A 9049-nucleotide genomic window follows, 5' to 3' on the forward strand; every position below is an offset into this window, starting at 1 on the left:
CGAGTCTGGGTCCTGCATCATAGCATGAATGTCTGGGGGAGGGGGAAGGGAATCACCTTGATCCCGGGTGGAACCCTGCACCTCCTGATACTACATGCAGGGGCGAAGCTGAACAGAACACACACAGACTAGACAAATGCCCACCCCATCCCCCAGCATTTGTGGAAAACAAAAAGGTGTTCGAGTTCTGAAAACTCCAGCTTTGCATGAACTGCCTTGGAAATGCGTTCACCTGATTTCCTGTAACCGAGCCCTGGAAAAGCTTCAGGCAGGCTCATGACTTTACTCCCACGTCGCTTTGTAAACCATGACCCTGATTCCTGCTGTGTACTTTGTCCTGCTCGTTGGCCCGGGATTGCTTCTCCTGTTGATTTTAGATTACTGCGGCAATTCCGCGGGCTCAGGGACTGGAACTCCTGCCAGGCCCCCGAGTCCAGAACAACCTCTTCACTTCATTTCTCACCTCTTACCTTCGCCCCGAATGCACTTGGGTCCTGTTGACTTCCTGGTAGAGTTAAGAGGGAAGATAAACTTAAGGGCCGTAGATGTAGAGGGCTATTTTTGTCTCCTTACTGAGAGGCAGAACCAAATTCTCAGAAAAATAGAAATGTGGCCTGTTTTTTTAAAGCTCTTCAGGAGCGGGAAAACGCTGTCCTGGATATATGCAACAGTAACTCAGACACAAGCTGTGTTTGAAGATTCAGGAGAAAACAAAGAAAAAATGTTTTTAAAAAGGGGTGGGGGGAAAGATACTCAAAGGCTGTCTCCAATTCATTCATTGGCACAGGAGGAGTATGTCTAAGGGGTCATGACAATGGCAGGGACATGGCATTCCCACATCTGTGCCTGCTCCTTGCTGCTTCTCCGGCTTTGAGCAATGGACAGTGAGCAGACAGAGCCTGTGTGCCCTCTGAGGCAGGGCCGGAGTCCTCTTCCATCTGGCAGCACTGGATGGAAACGCCTCAGGATCTGTGTTTGACAGAAGAATCTCCTTTCTTCTGGAGGGTCACTGGGACCCAGGACATGACAGAGTGCACACAGACTCTGGAAAAGGAGAGGCTAGATGAGGTCTCAGGGCCCATTCGAACCTACCGTGTGCAACAGTGAGTGCTTCCAAGCCTTAGAAAGTTTTATGAGCCATAAATGACCAGTGCTTCGTCAATGCTTATGAGCTAATGTTCTTTTTAAAAGAAAAGGTTGGGAAAATTTACATACAGGCAAAATCTTTCCAATGCTTCTGGTTCTAATTTTCCTGCACCTTTTCACTCCCTATTTAAGGGTCTTGTGCTGTCAGTTTGGTCAAAGGAAGGGCAAAGTCCCCCCAGGATGTCCAGAGTCCCCAGCCAGCATGTCACTGAATGTGCCAATTAGCAAGGCCTTGAGAGTCACAGCACCCCAAGGTTGGCCACTGGCCAAGAACAAACAGGTTCTGGCCGGCCAGACCTGAGGTTTTGAAAGCGACTTTGCACCTAACCCTGAGGTGTAGCATGAAGCCTGGACAAGAACAGGCAGGCTTCTGCTGAATCTGTGGACGTGTGGGTAAGCCTGCTCTGAGCTTCCTTCCAACAGGGCTCTGCACTGGGAAACCTGGGGCTAAGAGGTCCCAAAGGAAAGAGAGCAATTTTTAAAATTCTAAGGCTCCACTGAGCTGTAGAAGCCTTCATCTCCTCCCCTTGTTCCCTCTCTCGCTGCTGATCACGTGGCTACCGAAGGAGTTTCTGCCTCTTGTAGCAGCAAAAAGGTTAAAACGAAGGAGGAAAGTGAAACTTCATATTTGCCTCATTTTCCACCAGAAGTGAAACTGATGTTATGAAGTATAAACTATATAATATTGAAATTCTTCACATTTTTCCCAAATATGATTGACAATGACTGAAGGTCATGGAATGAAGACTTTGTATGACTCACATTTCTTTCTTTCTATTTCTGAGCTGTCACACTCATCCCATAATAAAAGGCTTTTTAGCCCATTATTACTTCAGGAACACTAACAGTTCTCAGGGGACCGCCCTACCCCAAGGAGTTTTTACTCTATCTGCAAAGAAGATGCAACATTCTCAAAGACTGAGTCAATTTATCAGGTTAGCTAAGGCATATATTACTCAGCCATCAGTCTTCACATCTATCATAGCTGCTTAGATTTGCTATATTAGAACAAGTTACACATTTGAAGACAAGCCTTCAGCTGGGCAGACATTCTCAGTGTGAGTTTTATAAGCAGTGGTGGACACCTCCGTTCTTCCGTGGTTTTTGGTGTAAGTTGTGTTGGCCTTTTTTTTTCTTTTCTTTTCTTTTTTTTTTTAGGTTGTTGGCTCTTGATCATGATGTTCAGAAGGAAGTGAAAAATGACTTATATTCCAAAATGGAAATTCCAAAATGGAAATGTAGTCTATGACTTCCACAAAACCTAGGTGCATCATATATTTTAACTTATAAAGACCTCCCAACGCTCCCTCTGTGCTCAGCCCCCAGCTTCATTGAGAAGGGAAGGGCATCATTGCTGATAAAGCCCACAACGTCTCTCTTTTCTACTTCCTACCTTATATGTTCAGTCACCTCCTTCCTTCCAAGACTCATTATAAGACTGTCCTTACCACCCTGAAACCCCAAGCCATCAACAGGCCCCGTTCTCTTCTGTCTTTAATTTCTCCCTTGCAACAAATTCCTCTTTGCCTCTTCTCCCCAAGAAACATGGTCAACGCTCTTCATCTTAAAAAGCCTCTCAGTTCTATTTCTCACCTTCTTACTTGCCAATCTCTTTGAATGTACTGTCCTCCTCTCTCTTCGCCAGTCATTCATAATTCACCTGATTGCCCTTAATGCTAGCCTTTTGCTTTCTCGCTTGGATATTTACATCTATTCTCATGGTTTCACATATAACTTATAAACTGATAATTCTGAAGATCTATCTTTAGCCCCGAATTCTCTGCTGAGCTCCAAACCATTTTGAAGTGTATATTGGCCATTCCCATCTAGGAAGAGTAGAGGCACCTAAATAAACAAACCCAAATCCAAACTCACCCAATGGCTCATCTCTTCTCTATTTTTTTTTTTAAGGATTTAAAAAATCATTTTTATTTATTTATTTTTATTTTTTTATTAAATTATTATCTGTGTACATATCTTATCATTGTCCCCCCTCCCATACATTCCCTCCCTCCCCAGAGTTTTGTGTCCATTGGCTGTGGCTCCTCTCTTCTCAAACCCACACCTCCAGAAAATGCCTACATTTTCTCAACCTGAGGTATTTTCAAATATCATAATTCTATAAACAAGAAAAGACTACATTTGCATTAAATAACCCCAAAGGTACAGAGGAATATGAGGGAAATCTGTGACCCCCCATAAAAACAAACAAGAAAAAAATACCAAAGAATGACCTATAAGATGATTGAATAGAGAAACCCCAAAGGAGTTTGAATATATTAAAATAATGAATTAAAGTGGTGTCATAGAGACAACTGGTAAAGATCAGGCATGTTTAACAATTAAGGAGACATTAACTGATGGTATTTGCTTGGATTTAATTTGTTTAGGCTTACCATTTCCAATTGAAAAGATCAAAGGACACCATTACCTGGAACATGGTATTACTGTTGGCAAAGTGGATTTGCCTGTGAGATCTGCCGGAAAGTTTGTTTTAGGAGAAGAGCACATGTGACTTGCATGCAGCCTTCCGTGCTCACTTAGGGTAAGAGCAGATCTCAGTGAGCAAGCTCTAGAAGCACCAGGAGAAAAGCCAGAAGAGGGAAGTCAAAAATCTCCACTTATTCCCATTGCTAAACAAAGTTACACGCATGACAAATTTAAGTCACTTATTACAAGTGACTCCAAGATATAAGGGAGCTGGATTTAAATAATAGTTTCCAGTTCTAATGTGTGACCTTGGGCAAACGCCTTCAATTTTCTGAGTCCGTTTCCAGATCTAAAAAAAGATCGCCTCACGGTTAAACATCACTTGACAAGATCAAGCTCAAGCCCAAAAGAGATAGTTAAGTGTTGGAAATTCCAAGTCCTGCCAGCTGACTTGTAGAATGCTCCAATATAACTTTCCAGTTGCCAAAAAAAAAAAAAAAAAAAAAAAAAAAAAAAATAATAATGCTAGCCTACATTTCTAGGAAATGTCAAATGAGGCAATTTGGAAAAACCCACCTGCTGTGCCTCAACCTGAATCTAAAACAGTAAATGGTACATTTTTTCTCTGGAAGTTGAGTTCTACTGAATTAATCTTGCTACAAGACGAAAGCCCGAAAGTAAATATGATGAATCACTCCTCCTCCCCTGCCTGCTGGTAGCAGCTCCCTGCTTCCTTTCCCGAGTGGCTCTTGCAAGAGCCAAGCATCTGAGGCGAAGTGTGATCAACAGATGCTCGTTTCCATAATTGGCACCTTGCCAGGAGCCTACCCCAAATTTAATTAGCCATTTATCTGAAGCAGAAAAAGGATTTCTAAAGCATTCTAGTAATCTGTGCTCATTCTCTCCACTGGTCCAGGCCCCGGCCCCACGTGCCTCCACACCCAGAAGTCTTTGAAGCAAGCAGGCCTGTCAAGCACAGTGCTAACTCTGACTGCAAATAAACAATCCCCTGAAAGTGTTCCTGGGATTTTTCTACTAGGAATAAGGAGTACATCCCACTGAACTGAAGACCACCTATGGGACATGGGGAGGACACTGGCAATGGAGATCCACATGTAACTCAGGACCAGCAGGCCAGCGTTTTTCCGGAGTTAACTCACCGCTCTTCAGTGACCTGCCCAGCACTGGGCTCCAACCTGCTGCAGACCCAGGTGGTCCCATGGCTGCCTTAATCCTGCTAGAGCAATACCCTCACTCCGCTCTTGGCTCTGCTGACATTGTACTCACTGGGTTGTGTCATAGCCACCAATCTCTCAGAACAAAAGAACCGCCTACATGTGTCCTCTTAACAACGGTCTGCTGTAAGATGGGTTTTCCAGGAGCTCCTGTTAGCTCAGGGGGCTCGTGTCAAACTGAAACGGAAGCTACATCTGCCCAAAGGGCATTGGCAGATGGTGTGGGAGGTTAGACAGGGGGTGCCTGTGGCAGCTGTGTTCCTCTTGCCCGCTCAGCGTGTTTTGTCCTGCCTGCTGGGAGCAAAACTCCCCTTCGTGGTGGTGAACCCATCCACGTGGTTCAGTGAGCTGACCCTCCGCCAGCACACCCCATTGTCTCCAAGGCCACAGGGACTGGAAAAAGTTGGGCCTATGACCCAGGTCAGGCCCAAGACCTCTTTGAAATTTGGTTTCTCAGAAAAGACTTTTTCCCCGTTCGCTGAGCTTGCTCACCAGTTAGAGAGAATCTATCTACCAGGCGGAGACAGGAGCCTTTCCATACCACAGCCCTGGACCCAGCCCTTCCTGGAGCCAAGGTGAGCCTGATTTCACTTCCAAGAGCTCATCAAATCCCATTTTCACATAAGCTATATAGGATATAGTTCTTTCTCTGAAAGCTTCCCGACTCCATAAACACCCAACCTCATCCCCCTCCCTAGCTTCTGCATAACTTATTCAGGTGACCATCTTCTTTCCTTTTATGGTCTTTGCCTAAAATTCTCCATATCCTCCCCTCCAGCCCTTAAAACTCAGGTCAAAATCTACCTTGTACAGAGACACTTCCTATTTAGCCCATACCTTCCAAAGCCTTACAGCCTCCAGTGTTTACGTCCATGGATATATTCCATCCCGGGGTCAAATGTGAGAGCTGTTCCATAAGGCCCATTCTTCCAGAAACTCCGTTCTTCAACCAAGAGGTTTTAATTGCTGAAAAGGATTCTCGTTTTAAAGTGGCCTGCCTGTTAAAATGGGTTCCCATGATGAACTGCAGTAAGGATCCAATAAGTGTATGTGCTTTTAAATAAATGCCAATATTTGAACACTTGCATGTCAGGCAAGAAAAACCCTACACACATTTTTCGTTAATCCTTATGACAACCTTATGTGCCAGGTACTTTTGTCTCCCGTTTTTAAAAGAGGTGTAAACAAACTGCTCAAGGTCACACAGCTGACAAGCTGAAGTCGCTGACTTAACCCAAAGCACCCCCATGCCTACACCACTAGTCACAGGCATTTGCCTTCTTGGAAGGTCCCAATGAGGCTTCCTTTGGAGTTGCTCTGCAACTCACAGCTCTTCTTCTGTGACCGCCCAGCTCACACTCGCAGCTGGATCCCAGGGGGTCCCAGTGGCTGAATTCATGTAATACTGCCTGAGCAGCATTAAATTGTTCGTTTCAGTAGCAGTATTCTATCCATTTTTAGACTTAAGTGAAATATGCTTGTGTTGACATGAGTGCATCCAAACCTGTAGAGAATTTTTATAAGGATTATTTGGGTCAAACAGAGGAGAGATGCACCTGGAAGCAAGATCTCAACAGACAGAAAAAGGCTTCCAAGAAATGGCAGTTTGCAGCTTCCTTTATGTGTTTGGAATTACGGAGCGAATGCGAGGAAGATTGTGTGAAGGCAGGAGAAAGCGGGGTGAGATCAGATTACAAAATAGTCGAGATTACGTGCTCTCTTGAGGGTGGTCACGCTTTCCCTTGAGAAGGAGGGATCTGAAAGGAGGCATTTCGAAGGTGTGTTAACCTAGAGGCACAGAAACAAAGGGCAGGGCTTGCTTAAGGTCAAGACAAGCCTTTTACTAAAGAAGCTATATTATGCCTGAGGCGTGACTATCCACCATGACCTGCCCAGTTAGGAATTTATGATCAGATTATTTGTGGTGATGTTACTTTCCGTAGAACCCCATTTTATCCACACTTGGGTATTTTCCTTCCTGGTTCACAGCAATTCTAAAGGAATGAGAACTTAGACATGGCTGTGAGGTGGAGGCTGATCCCAGAAAACATCTATAGATAACTGGTAGAGTTGGGAAACGCTTGAAAACAGTTAAAGGAAGACACAGGAACTCTAATTGTCCCGAGTCAACCCTTCCCAAGGCTCCTCATTGTGATTCTCAGTCTCTGGACAGACGCATGACATTAATGGGTCCTCCAGGGCACTGGGGGCAGCATATAGCCCTGCAGAGTTGGCAAAAGTGAATCTACTAAAGAGCTTACACAGGGATTAAGAATGTGTTCTTATTTTCTTTCTTTCTTTCTTTCTTTCTTTCTTAAAGAAGGTATCTTTTTATAAATACACAATCATCAAACTGTCTTTATAAATATCTAAATTCATCTTGGCTCTTCACTAGGTGGTAGTTTTGAGGCCAGAATCACATCTAATAAAGCTAACTTCATGTGTCACCTTAGCGCTTGATACCCAAATGTCTTTAATGCATAATAATGAGTTATATTTCTTTCTGTGATGAACCAATTGTACATCCTCAATTTTATTTTTATCCTCACCCGAGGTTATTTTTTTAATATATTTTTATTGATTTCAGAGACGAAGGGAGAGCTCAGAGATAAAAACATCAATGATGAGAGAAAATCATTGATTGGGTGCCTCCTGAATGCCTCCCACTGAGGATCAAGCCCACAATGTGGGTATATACCCTTGACTGGAATCAAGCCTGGGACCCTTTAGTCTGCAGGCTGACACTCTATCCACTTAGCCAAACCAGGTAGGGCCCAAGGATATGTTTTAATTGATTTTAGAAAGAGGGGAAGGGAAAGGGAGAGAAACATCATTGTGAGAGAGAAACATCTCTACGGGTTGTTTCCCACACATTCCCCAACTAGAAATCAAACCTGCAACCTGGATATGTTCCCAGGAAGATGCTCCAACCAATCGAGTTTCCAGTTCAACTCCAATAGCGACCGGAAGCGACTATTTGGTGCATGGGACAATGCTCCAACCACTGAGCAACCCAGACAGGGAGGTGCATCCTTATTTTAAACACTGCTCAAGTTGTAAATGTTTAGTTTTAGATATAATTCCAGAGAAATCATTCCCTGAAACTTAAATGGTCAGTTCCTTCATCAGCACCCCATGCTGTTATTTTCCCACACATCCAAACAGATGAGGATGTGAATAAAAAGAGTGGGAAGAACATTTTAGAAACAGGACACTTAGGGGGAGAAGTGGTGAGAAAAGGTGGGAAATGGAGCCCTGACAGATGGCTCAGTTGGTTGGATCATGGTCCTTTGCACCAGAAGTTTGCAAGTTAGATTCCAGGTCAGAGCACATACCTGGGTTGTGTGGTTTGACCCCGGGTCAGGGCGTGTACAGAAGGCAACCCATGGGTATTTCTTTCTTACATCATCCCCATCTCTCTTTTCCTCTCTTTCTTTCTCCCTTTCCCTCTCTCTAAAATCAATGAAGCATATCCATGGGTGAGGATTAAAAAAATAATAGAAGGTGAATGGTTTTGAAAAAAAAGAAAAAGGTAGAAGGGAGAAAACTTATATCCAAAGTAACCATTGCAAAAGAATCAACTAAAAGTTGAAAATGATCGTCTCAGGAGAGAATGTATTCTCCCCACACACATCCCTATTCCCATATGTACTCTGCAATGTGAAAAAAAATGATTTTTATTTTGTATCAAATTTTGACGAATTCTGATAGTCAGTCTCCATGCTGATGCTGATGAAGTTTGCCTGGTGGCATTCACACCGTTGTCCAGGCCCTTCCCACAATAAATAGGCCTGACTTGCATAAAACAATAGGATATTGTGAAAATGATGAAATGTGACTTTCTGAGACTGTTAGGTTTGATCAAATAATTGAATCAATAGCCTCTGCCCTGGGCACTGACCTTCAGGCCACTTCAAAACCAGCATTTCCTTTCACTCAGACCACATTCCATTTGCTCAGACCATTATCTTTCCCCTCCGGACTTCCCCAGGATCCGACTGCCCTGAGAGTTAGTTCCCCACGGAAAAAGCCCGCCTGGAACCCTTTAAAACCTCTGACTCCCCATCCCTGGGTGCTGCCGCCCTTTGGGGGCTCCACCCATCTGGTATCCAGATGATCTAATAAATTCATAAATTACCTTTTTCAGCTTCGTGCATGCCTCCTTCGGTGACCCTAACAGAGACTATGTCATAAAAGATACTTTCGCTTCTGCCCTGCTGGCGTGGATCAGTTGGTTG

The sequence above is a fragment of the Pipistrellus hanaki genome, assembly GCF_964339955.1.
Source record: "Pipistrellus hanaki genome assembly, chromosome: 1".
NCBI classification, from domain to species: domain Eukaryota; kingdom Metazoa; phylum Chordata; class Mammalia; order Chiroptera; family Vespertilionidae; genus Pipistrellus; species Pipistrellus hanaki.